The sequence below is a fragment of the Cervus canadensis genome, chromosome 1 (genome assembly GCF_019320065.1).
Source record: "Cervus canadensis isolate Bull #8, Minnesota chromosome 1, ASM1932006v1, whole genome shotgun sequence".
In the NCBI taxonomy this organism is placed as follows: domain Eukaryota; kingdom Metazoa; phylum Chordata; class Mammalia; order Artiodactyla; family Cervidae; genus Cervus; species Cervus canadensis.
The window spans coordinates 21668401-21679822 of record NC_057386.1 but is presented as its reverse complement, the minus strand read 5'-3'; the positions used below and the strand labels follow the sequence as shown (position 1 = coordinate 21679822).

The window sequence follows — 11422 nt, the reverse complement described above, 5'->3', positions numbered from 1 at the left end:
TCCCCACAGAGGGAGCTACTCAAAGTGTGAATTTTCCTAACAGGACCTCAGATTTCCTGCTGACATCAAGAACAAAGCAAAGATATTACTCCCATCATCACAATTCAGTGTTCCGGAGGTTCTAGCCAGTGTGCTAAGGCAAGGGGGAAAAAGCATCTAGAATTGAAAGGAAGACTTAAAACTGTCTTTATGTGAAGACAGTGTGAATGTCCATGTACAAAATCTGATGGAACCTAAAAAAATAGATACTAGAACTAATAGATGAGTTTAGCAAGACTGTGAGATGGGGCTTCCCAGGTGGCACTAGTGGTATAGAACCCACCTGCCAATGCAGGGGACATAAGAGACTTGGGTTCTATCCCTGGGCCAGGAAGAGCCCCTGGAGGAGGGCATGGCAACCCACTCCAGTATTCTTGCCTGGAGAATCCCCATGGACAGAGGAGCTTTGGGGGCTACAGTTCATAAGGTCACAGAGAATTGGACACAACTCAAGCGACTTAGCACTCATGCACATGAGATGTAAGACCAATCTACAAAATCAATAGTCTAGCAATGCTATATTCTAGCAATGAACATGTGGAAATTGCGATTAAAAAAAAAAAATACCAGGACTTCCCTGGCGGTTCAGTAGTTAAGACTTCATGCTTTCACTGCAGGGGGTGTGGGTTCAGTCCCTGGTGGGGGAACTAACATCCTGAATGCCATGTGATCCCACCAAAAAATAATAATAATAAAAATTTTTAAATTTAAAAATATGTACAGTAGCATCAAAAAATATGAACTACTTAGAGATAAGTTTGACAAAGGATACGTAAGACCTGTACACTGAAAACTACAAAACACTGCTTAGAAAAATCAAAAGAGACTCAATAAAGGTGGAGATATACCATGCTCATGGATCAGAAGACTTGATATTGTTAAAATATCAATTCTCCCCCAGTTGGTCTATAAATTCAGTACAACCCCAGTCAAATTCCCAGCAGGACTGTTTTAGAAACTGAAAAGCTGATTCTAAAATTCTTAGGGAAACACAAGGGACTTAGAATAGACAAAACAACCTCAAAAAGGAAGGAGAAGGGGAACATTGGAGAGCCCTTCCCCATGACTGGCAGTAAGGAAACCACAGTGCCTGGAGTTGCTGTAAAATAGTTGAACCGGCAGGAGTCCATCAGGGCTTTGGCAGCCTTTTTCCGGGAAGCTGAAAGTCCCTGGATGGGCAGACACCATCAAGATAGCCAAGCATAAAGACCTTACTAACTCCAGTGAGAGCTGTGGAATGGCTTCCACAGTGCTGCACCTCTATCTCTGGAGATGTACTAGATAGGTTCCATGACCAAGATCTATGGGGACATCAGAGAAGCCATATTACATCTAACAACTTCACTGGGGCTCCAAGAGTGTGGCCTGCCAATTCCTCCAAGCCCTGGAAGGGCTGAAAATGGTGGACAAGGAGCAAATGGGGGTCACAAGCTGGCACCTCAGAGATAGAGAGATATGGATAGAATGCCAGACAGGGCAGCTGCCAATGAGAAGCATTAGAACAAATGCTTGGGGGCTTCCCTGGTGGCTCGGTGGTAGAGAATCCACCTGCCAATGCAGGAGACAGGGGTTCCATCCCTGATCAGGGAAGATCCCACATGCCTCAGAGCAACCAAGCCCATGGGCCGTAACTATTGATCCTGTCCTGTAGAGCCTGGGAGCCACAACTGCTGAAGCCCATTGGGCCATAGAGCCCTTGCTTCACAAGAGAAGCCACTGCAGTGAGAAAGTGAGAAGCCTGCACATCGTAACTAGGGAGTACCCCCAACTCACTGCAACTAGAGCAAAGCCCAAGAAGCAACGAAGACCCAGCACAGCCAAAAATAAATAAATAAATAAAATTTTAAAAACATTTCCAGAACAAATGCTGGGTTAATAAATTGCCTCATTTAAAAAGAAAACAAGTTGGGACTTCCCTGGTAGTCCAGTGGTTAAGAATCTGCCTTTTGGTGCAAGGGACACAGGCTTGATTCCCTACAAAGAAACCGAGATCCCACATGCTGCAGGGCTACTGAGGCCACGTACCTCAACTGGAGCTGAAACCAAGACCCAATGCAGCCAAATAAATAAATAAAAAAGAAAACAAGTTGAAACACTCACACTACGTAAACTCAAGGTTATCAGGAAGCTATTGCATGTTGGCATCAAGATAGACAAATAGACCAAAATAAGAGAGTAGAAAGTCTATAAGTAGACCCACACACATATGATTGATTTTTAACAAAGATGCAAAGGCAGTCTAAGGGGAAGAAGGATAATCTTTTCAACAAATGGTTCTGGGAGATGTGGATATCCATATTCAAAATAAAATACCTCACACCATATATAAAAATTAATTCAAAGTTGATCTAAGACCTAAACATAAGCCCAAAAGTGTAAAATTTCTAGAAAACATAGGAAAAAATCTTTGCCACCTTTGGTTAGGCAAAGATTTCTCAGAAAAAACACTTTAAAAGGAAAAATTGAAAAATTGGACTTTATAAAAATTAAAGCTGTCTGCTATCTGAAAGACACTGTTATAGGAATAAAAAGACAAGTCTCAGACTAGGAGAGAGTATTTTCAAAGCATGTATGTGATAAAGGAGTTTCATTCAGAATATATAAAGAACTCTAAAATGTCATAAGAAAACAAACAACTTAATTTTTTTAAAAGGGCAGAAGATTTGAGCAAACACTTTGACCATGAAGATATACAGATGGCAAATAAGCATATGGAAGGATGTTCATTATCAGTCATTAGGGAAATGCACATGAAAACCACAGTGATATATCAATACTGGAATAGCTTTAAAAAATTTTTAATGGCAGTACCAAATGTTGGCTAGAATGTGGAGCAAATGGAACTCTTATACACTGCTGGCAAAAATGTAAAGTGGTACAACCACTGTGGAAACCAGTTTGCCAGTGTCTTAAAATGTTAAACAGATACCTACCCTATGACCAGCAATTCCGCTCACAAGTTATCAACCCAAGAGAAATGAAAGCATATAACCACACAAAGACTTCTATGGAAACATTCACAGCAACTTTGTTTGTAATAACCAACAACTGGAAACCCAAATGCCCATCAACAAGTGAATGAATAAACAAATTATAATATCCATACAATGGAATACTCAGTTCAGTTCAGATCAGTCGCTCAGTCATGTCCAACTCTTTGCAACCCCATGAATCGCAGCATGCCAGGTCTACCTATCCATCACCAACTCCCAGAGTTTACCCAAACCCATGCCCATCGAGTCGGTGATGCCATCCAGCCATCTCATCTTCTGTTGTCCCCTTCTCCTCCTGCCCCCAATCCCTCCCAGCATCAGGGTCTTTTCCAATGAGTCAACTCTTCGCATGAGGTGGCCAAAGTAGTGGAGTTTCAGCTTCAGCATCAGTCCTTCCAAAGAACACCCAGGACTGATCTCCTTTAGGATGGACTGGTTGGATCTCCCTGCAGTCCAAGGGACTCCCAAGAGTCTTCTCCAACACCAGTGGAATACTACTCAGCAACAAAAAGGAATGGACTGTTGATACACACAACAACATAGATAAATCTCAAAATGATTATGCTACGTGAAAGAAGCCAGACAACAAAGAGTATGCCCAGTATGATTCCATGAATTAATAATATCTGGAAGACACAAACTAATCTATAGCGACAGATAACACAGATAACACTGTCTGTGGTTGCCTACAAATGCGAGGCATTCGGTCCCATCACTTCATGGCAAATAGATGGGGAAACAATGGAAAAAGTGACAGACTTTATTTTCTTGGGCTCCAAAATCACTGCCAATGGTGATTCCAGCCATGAAATTAAAAGACCCTTGCTCCTTGGAAGAAAAGTTATGAGCAACCTAGACAGCATATTAAAAAGCAGAGATATTACTTTGTCAACAAAGGTCCGTCTAGTCAAGGCTATGGTTTTTCCAGTGGTCATGTATGGATGTGAGAGTTGGACTATAAAGAAAGCTGAGTGCCAAAGAATTGATGCTTTTGAACTGTGGTGCTGGACAAGACTTTTGAGAGTCCCTTGGACTGCAAGGAGATCCAACCAGTCCATCCTAAAGGAGATCATGTCCTGGGTGTTCATTGGAAGGACTGATGTCGAAGCTGAAACTCCAATACTTTGGCCACTTGATGTGAAGAGCTGACTCATTTGAAAAGACCCTGTTGCTGGGAGAGATTGGGGGCAGGAGGAGAAGGGGACAACAGAGGATGAGATGGTTGGATGGCATCATCGACTCAATGGACATTGGTTTGGGTAGACTCTGGCAGTTGGTGATGGATAGGGAGGCCTGGCGTGCTGCGGTTAATGGGGTCTCAAAGAGTTGGACACGACTGAGCAACTGAACTGAATTGAACAGATGGGAGGAAAAGATGGAGGACAGTAAGAGCAAGAGATTAAAAGGGGAAACAAGGAATCTTCTTGGGCAATGGATATACTTATTATCTTGACTTGGTGATAGCTTCACAGGTGTTGCTGTTTAGTCTCTCAGTTATATCTGACTCTTTGTGACCCCCATGGACAGTAGCCAGCCAGTCTCCTCAGTCCTAGGGATTTCCCAGGCAAGAATACTGGAGTGGATTGCTATTTCCTTCTCCAGGGAATCTTCCAGACCCAGGGATCGAACCCAAGACTTCTGCATTGGCAGGTGGATTCTTTACCACTAAGCCATCAGAAAAGCCCCTTCACAAGTATATATGAAAACTTATCAAAGTGTACATTTTAAATACAAGTAGTTCTTTGTATTATCAATTATTCATCAATAAAGCTATACAAAGGTCAATAAAAAGAATAATCAAATAAAACAAAAGAGTTAATCTGAAAAAAGAAATGAGATATAGGTATTGGAAAAAGAGTAAAATCATCACTACAAGCAGATTATATTATCATCTACTTGGAAAAGTCAATGATTCAACTGAAGCCTTGTAGAGCTTATCAGCAAGTTCAGTAAAGTGGCCAGTTAAGAGAAAAATATAGAAAAATCAATAGCTTTCTTTTTTACCAACAAAAACCAATTTTAAAACGTTAGAAAAATGATTTTATTCATAACAGCAATTAAACCTGAAATACAGAGGAATAAATTTTACCGAGGACTTACAAGAAGACCCGAATAAATGGAGAGATGTATGCCACTTTCTTACAATGGGAGAAAACTTTGGTAAAGCTGTCAATTCTCTCCAAATTACTCTATAAATCCAATGCACTTCAGGTTAAAATTCCAATTCCTTTGATGAAAACTAGAAAGATAACTCTAAAATTCATCTGGAAGAATAAATGAGTACCAAGAGGAAAAAATGTTTTTTAAAAATGTGGATAATGGGCTGGGTGCAGATTGCTTGCATCACCACTAATCAAAATGTACCATCAAGCAGTTGCTATTGCCGTAAGACAAGATTTATCTTCATCCATAGTAGATCCTTCCCAAACATTTGTAGAATTGACACCGACCAGGGGTCTTGGCCTTCCTCAATCAATAGAAATTTATTAGAGGCCAGACAAGAAATTCAAGCAAGGCTTTATTGGGGCCCCTGCTCTAGCAGCGGGGAGTGAAAACAAGTGAGAGTTTCCCTTGCTCACTCCCCGAGGAGGGGGGCAGGCTGGTTCCTTATATAGGGAGGGGGTTGGGATGTGTCTAGGGGTTGGTGCAGAGGGGTTACTTAGGTGGTTTGCCCACCCCTTAGGTGATGTTGAGAGCAAGGGGCATTCACAGTACTCTGCTTTTGTTCCTAGCTCTTCAGAAGTGGTGGTTGGGTTTTGTTTTTTTTTTTATCTTTTTGTATCTTGTTATCCAGAATTTGCCCCATCTGTGCATGTATGCAGTTATTTTTAGTTCCTTATAATTTCTTTTTATTTTGTTGCTCAAGGAGACGTTTGCCCAGGCACAAGCACTGTAGCACTGCAGCAAAAGGTCTCAGGTCCCAGGTCCCAGCCTGTCTCAGAAGGACCAAGTACCTGAATAGGCAAATAGGTCAACAGAAAGATCCAGAAGCAGTCTGTGTATGGTGAATATTATATAATAAGATAAAGCTTTATTATGTTTTTCTATTAAAAATGTCCTTCATGTCCACGAGCACTTCACGGTAACATGCCCCAAACTGACCTAAGCACCTTACTCCCTTTCCCTATTCATCTTCCTCTCCCTGTTTCACAGTTCTACACCATCGCCCTGTGGTCACCCTGAATCCCTTTCTCCCCCTCACTCCCATTCAGTTTATCTTCTGAGTAGTCTCTGTTTCCCCCTCCCACCACATGGGAATTTAGCACAGGATAAAAACAGCATTTCAAACCAGCAAGGAAAGGAGACTGTGCTAGAACAAGTGGCTATCCATCTATGGAAAAAAAAGTGAAATCCATACATAAAAATGAATTCCAGATGGATTAAATATCCAAGTATGAAGAGTCAAACTATAAAAGCACCAGAAAGAAATATAGAAGGATTTTTTTTTTTGTAATTTGGGGATGGGAAGGACTTCTACAAGACGTAAAATTCATAAACCATAAGGAAAAATATCAACAGATTTGATTACAGTGAGAAGCCCCACAAAGTTAAAAACTGAATGCTAAGCTGGGAGTATTGGCAACATTTAAGACATAGATAAGGTTAATTACTACCCTTAATATACAACAAGCTCCTGTAAGTCAGCAAGAAAAACTTAGAAAACCCAATTGAAAAGAAGGGCAAAAGTAATAAGACAATTTATAGACTAAATACAAAAGGTTAATAAACATAAGAAAAGTTGCTCACATTCACTAAGCTCAGGGAAATGCAAATTAAAACAATAATGAACTATCATTTTTGTCCATTAAATTGGCAAAAAATTAATGCAACTGATAACATTCAGTTTTCACATGAGTAAGGATAAGAAAAGAATACATACATTGTTGTTGGTGGGATTATGAACTGGTATAACACTTTTGGAGGGTATTTATTAGTACTCATCAAAAATGTTAAATAAATCCTTTGAGAAAAACAACTCCACTTTTAAGGGAAATCTGTGGTTTCAGCTTTCTGGCACTTGTTTCCCTTCCTGCTAGAAACAGCCCCTATCCATCCAACATTCTCTGGAGAACCCCTCCTCTCCTATTCACAGACCCCTTATTAGGTGGGGCCGGCCCCACCTTCCAGTCCCAGGCACATAACTTCAGCTTGATCAATCAGTGTGGTCATCCTCCTTCAAGCAAATTGAATGGTTTAGGGGAGGGCATATGATCTGAATGAGGATCAAATTAGAGAATACCTTGTGACTTTTCCAGTCTTCCAGAAAGAAGAGCCAGGGGAGTGCATCTGGAACTTCAATGGCCATCTTGACTTCACATAGAACAGTTGATCCAAGAAGCCAAGCAAAGGAAATCAAAGCCATGAACTGGTGAAAAATTCGTGAAGACAAAGTTTGGGCAGCTGGACCCAATTGGGCCTCAAGTCAGCTATCCGTAGGGATTTAGTATGTGAATAAATAAAGCCTTTTCGCCCATGTTTTTTTTCTGCTGAAGCCAATTTAAATGACATTTCTGTCCCTTGCAAACCAAAACGATTCTAATATTGAATCTATCCTTTAAAATATTTACTCAGGGACTTCCCTGGTGGCACAGTGGATAGAAATCCCCTTCATTGGCAGGGGACACGAGTTCGATCCCTGGTCCAGGATGATTCCACATGCCTTGAAACTACTGAAGCCATGCTCTAGAGCCCTCAAGTCGCAGTTACTGAAGCCTGCATACTCTAGGGTCTGCGAGCCACAACTAATGAGCCACTGTACTGCAACTACTGAAGTCCGTGCGACCGCAATGAGAAGCCTGTGCACCGCAACTAGAGAGTAGCCCCTGCTCGCTGCAACTAGAGAAAGCCCACGTGCAGCAACAAAGACCCAGTGCAGCCAAATAAATAAAATAAGTAAATAAAGCAGTGCATGCATATAAACAACAAAAAATATGTTTACTCAGTTTTCTTGGAAGGAGGGGTTTCAGAAGACTATATATGTTCTGTTTTTAATTTTAAAATACATGTCTATGCATATAAAAAAGTTTGGAAGGACACATACACCACACAATCTGTAATCCCTAAGAAAGTGGCAATGAGAGGGAATCCACTTTTAATCCTTAAGTACCTTTACTGACCAATCATTGTTCTAGGCTTGGGGCATAGAATTAAACAAAACAAACAAAACCCCTTTCACAGTAGGTGGAGGCATCATTTTTTAAAAAAAGTGTCGAAAAAAATGAATGAATCCAACTCTGCTTTCACTATGCCTGCATCTAAGCAGCTGAGTATTACTAGACAAAAACACACAGCCAAAAAGGCAGGGACCAAAGAAAAGGATGGTTCTTGATGTTACATGGAGCCTGAACATGGTTTGACAATCTTCCTATGTTTGATGGTCTCTTGATCTCTAAAGCACTTTCAATGTCTGCCACTTCTCCTTATACTTCTAGAAGACCGATTGCGGTTGTCACAAGGACAGTTGATTGTTATTCTGTGTCTCTTTTTTCCTGGCACATGGTAAGATTCCACTGCACCAGTCTTTGAAGTTAGGGATGGCCATGTCACCTGCTTTGGCCAATGAAAGGTGGATGGAAGTTACATGTGTTACTTCCAGGTGGGTTCTTTGGGCTTCCCTGGTGGCTCAGTGGTAAAGAATCTGTCTGAAATTCAGGAAACCTGGGTTTGATCCCTGAGTTGGGAAGATCCCCTAGAGAAGAGAATGACTACCTACTCCAGCATTCTTGCCTGGAGAATTCCATGGACAGAGGAGATTGGCGGGCTCCAGTCCATGGGTCGCAGAGTGGACACAACTGAGCAACTAACACTTTGCATGTGGATGCTTTTAAGAACTAATGCACAATTTGCCATGTTTCATTCCCCCTGCCAGAGTGACCATCAGTAATCTAGCTGATGGAGGCTCCATCCAACTGGGGTTGATGTGAGAATGCTGTGAATCAGAGCCTCATGTCAACCCATGATGGCCACAAAGCCCAAGCAAGACACAAGCCATGATGCTGTGATAGTTTCTCTAAAAAGCAGAATTCTTGATAGGGTTAGATGTGTAAGACATTTATTGGGGCAAATGCCTGTGAAGGAGAAAGGGTTACGAGCCACAGTAGGTGTGGAGAGTCATCAGACCACAAGGAAATTCTGATACCTCGAGAGGCGAGAAGGATTAGGCAGAAAGAGAAGCTTTTAGAAATCTGATGGAGGGATTACCCATTAGAAGAGTTCCAAACCTCACAGGAATGGGCCAGCACTAGTACCCCAGTGACTGAGAGGCAGAGGGGAAACACGTCTCAATATAAATGCAAAGAAGGATTCATAGGGGTGGCAGCTGGGACTGTCCATCAACCATGTTCCACATGGTAGGTTTACCTGAAGGAAATCTGAGCAGCACTTTTCATGATCCTCAGAGTTCTTTAACCCAGGGGTCAGCAAACTACAGCCCACAGGCCAAGTACACTCTGCTGCCTTTTTTCCTAAATATAGTTTGGTTGGAACATAGCCACACCCTTTTGCTTACACTTTGGCTACTCTTACATTACAATGGCCAAGTTGAGTAGTTGTGACAGAGATTATAATCTCTGTAGCCTGTGATAGTAGTTGCAGTTTACAGATCCTAAAATATTTACTAGGTGACCCTTGGCAGGAAAAGTTGCCAGTTTCTGCTTTCAGTTCAGTTCAGTTCAGTCACTCAGTCGTGTCTGACTCTTTGCGACCCCATGAATCGCAGCACGCCAGGCCTCCCTGTCCATCACCAACTCCCGGAGTTTACTCAAACTCATGTCCATCAAGTCAGTAATGTCATCCAGCCATCTCATCCTCTGTCGTGCCCTTCTCCTCCTGCCCCCAATCCCTCCCAGCATCAGGGTCTTTTCCAATGAGTCAACTCTTCGCATGAGGTGGCCAAAGTACTGGAGTTTCAGCTTCAGCATCAGTCCTTCCAATGAACACCCAGGACTGATCTCCTTTAGGATGGACTGGTCGGATCTCCTTGCAGTCCAAGGGACTCTCAAGAGTCTTCTCCAACACCACAGTTCAAAAGCACCTACTGCAATTTGCGGGTTGTTTATTGCCATAGTAAAACCTAGCCTATTCTGACTGTTCTGACTGGTGTAGTGATCTCAATATATCTTCTTTCCTCACCTTCCCCTCCACCACTTACTCCAACCTTGTGCCACACCTCCCCTTCCCCTTGACTCCAATCAAACTACTCTTTTTAATGCTGTAGAATACCTGTTTTAGTCCTTTTTTTTTTTGACTGTGCCCTGCAGTATACAGGATCTTAGTTCCCCTAAGTGCTCCCGGCACTGGAATTTCGAGTCCTAACTACTGGACCACCAGGGAATTCCCCGTTGTTCTAGTTCCTGTCTAATTTGAACTCTCAGCAGTATACACCAATTACCTACTGCCCACTTCTATTTTTACCTTATGGCTTCGCCCTGAGGCCTGTGGGATCTTAGTTCCCTGACCAGAGATCAAACGGTGCCCCCTGCACTGGAAGGCGAAGTCGCAACCACAGGATTGCCATGGAAGTCCCTACTGCACTCTTCTTAAAACATACTCTCATCCCAGCCTCCTGTACACGATACTTTCTTGGTTCTCCTTTTATTATCTCTTTGACCACTTTTTCTTACTTTCCTTGGCTCATCTCAAATATTAGATGTTCCTCAAGTTTTTGTTCCAAGTTCCTGCTTCTATCCTCATTCCCTAACATTCTGTGGCTTTAATTACTACATATTCTAGTAGTTCCCAATTTAATATCTCCAGCTCTGGAACTTCCCTGGTGGTCCATTGGTTAAGACTCCACATTCCCAATGAAGGGGGCCCAAGTCCCTTTAAAATATCCTTTAAAATATTTACTCAGGGACTTCCCTGGTGGCACAGTGGATAGAAATCCCCTGCATTGGCAGGGGACACGAGTTTGATCCCTGGTCCAGGATGATTCCACATGCCTTGAAACTACTGAAGCTGTCTGAGAACTAGATCCCAGATTCTGCAGCTAAAACACCCACATGCCACAACTAAGACCCTGTGCAGCCAAATAAATAAGTAAATATTTAAAAAATATCTCCAGCTCAGATGTTACCTCCAGTCCTTCATGAAAGTGAAAATGTTAGTCGCTCAGTCATGCCTGACTCTTTGCAACTCCATGGACTGTACCCACCAGGCCCCTCTGTCCATGGAATTCTCCAGGCAAGAATACTAGAGTGGGTTGCCATTCCCTTCTCCAGGGGATCTTTCCAATCCAGGGATTGAACCCAGGTCTCCTTCAATGCAGGTAGATTCTTTATCGCCTAAGCTACCAGGGAAGCCCATATTCAATCGCATACCAGGCCTCTCTTAAAACCAATCTCATCATCTTTTCCCTTAATCCTCTTTCTCCTCCTGAATCTTTAAACTGA

At 42.2% G+C, this 11422-nt stretch overlaps 1 pseudogene; it reads left to right on the top strand.

Annotated features, from left to right (window-relative positions):
- Positions 1 to 1101: 1101 nt before the first annotated feature.
- Positions 1102 to 1539, top strand: LOC122447087 (annotated as a pseudogene).
- The last annotated feature ends 9883 nt before the right edge of the window (positions 1540 to 11422 follow it).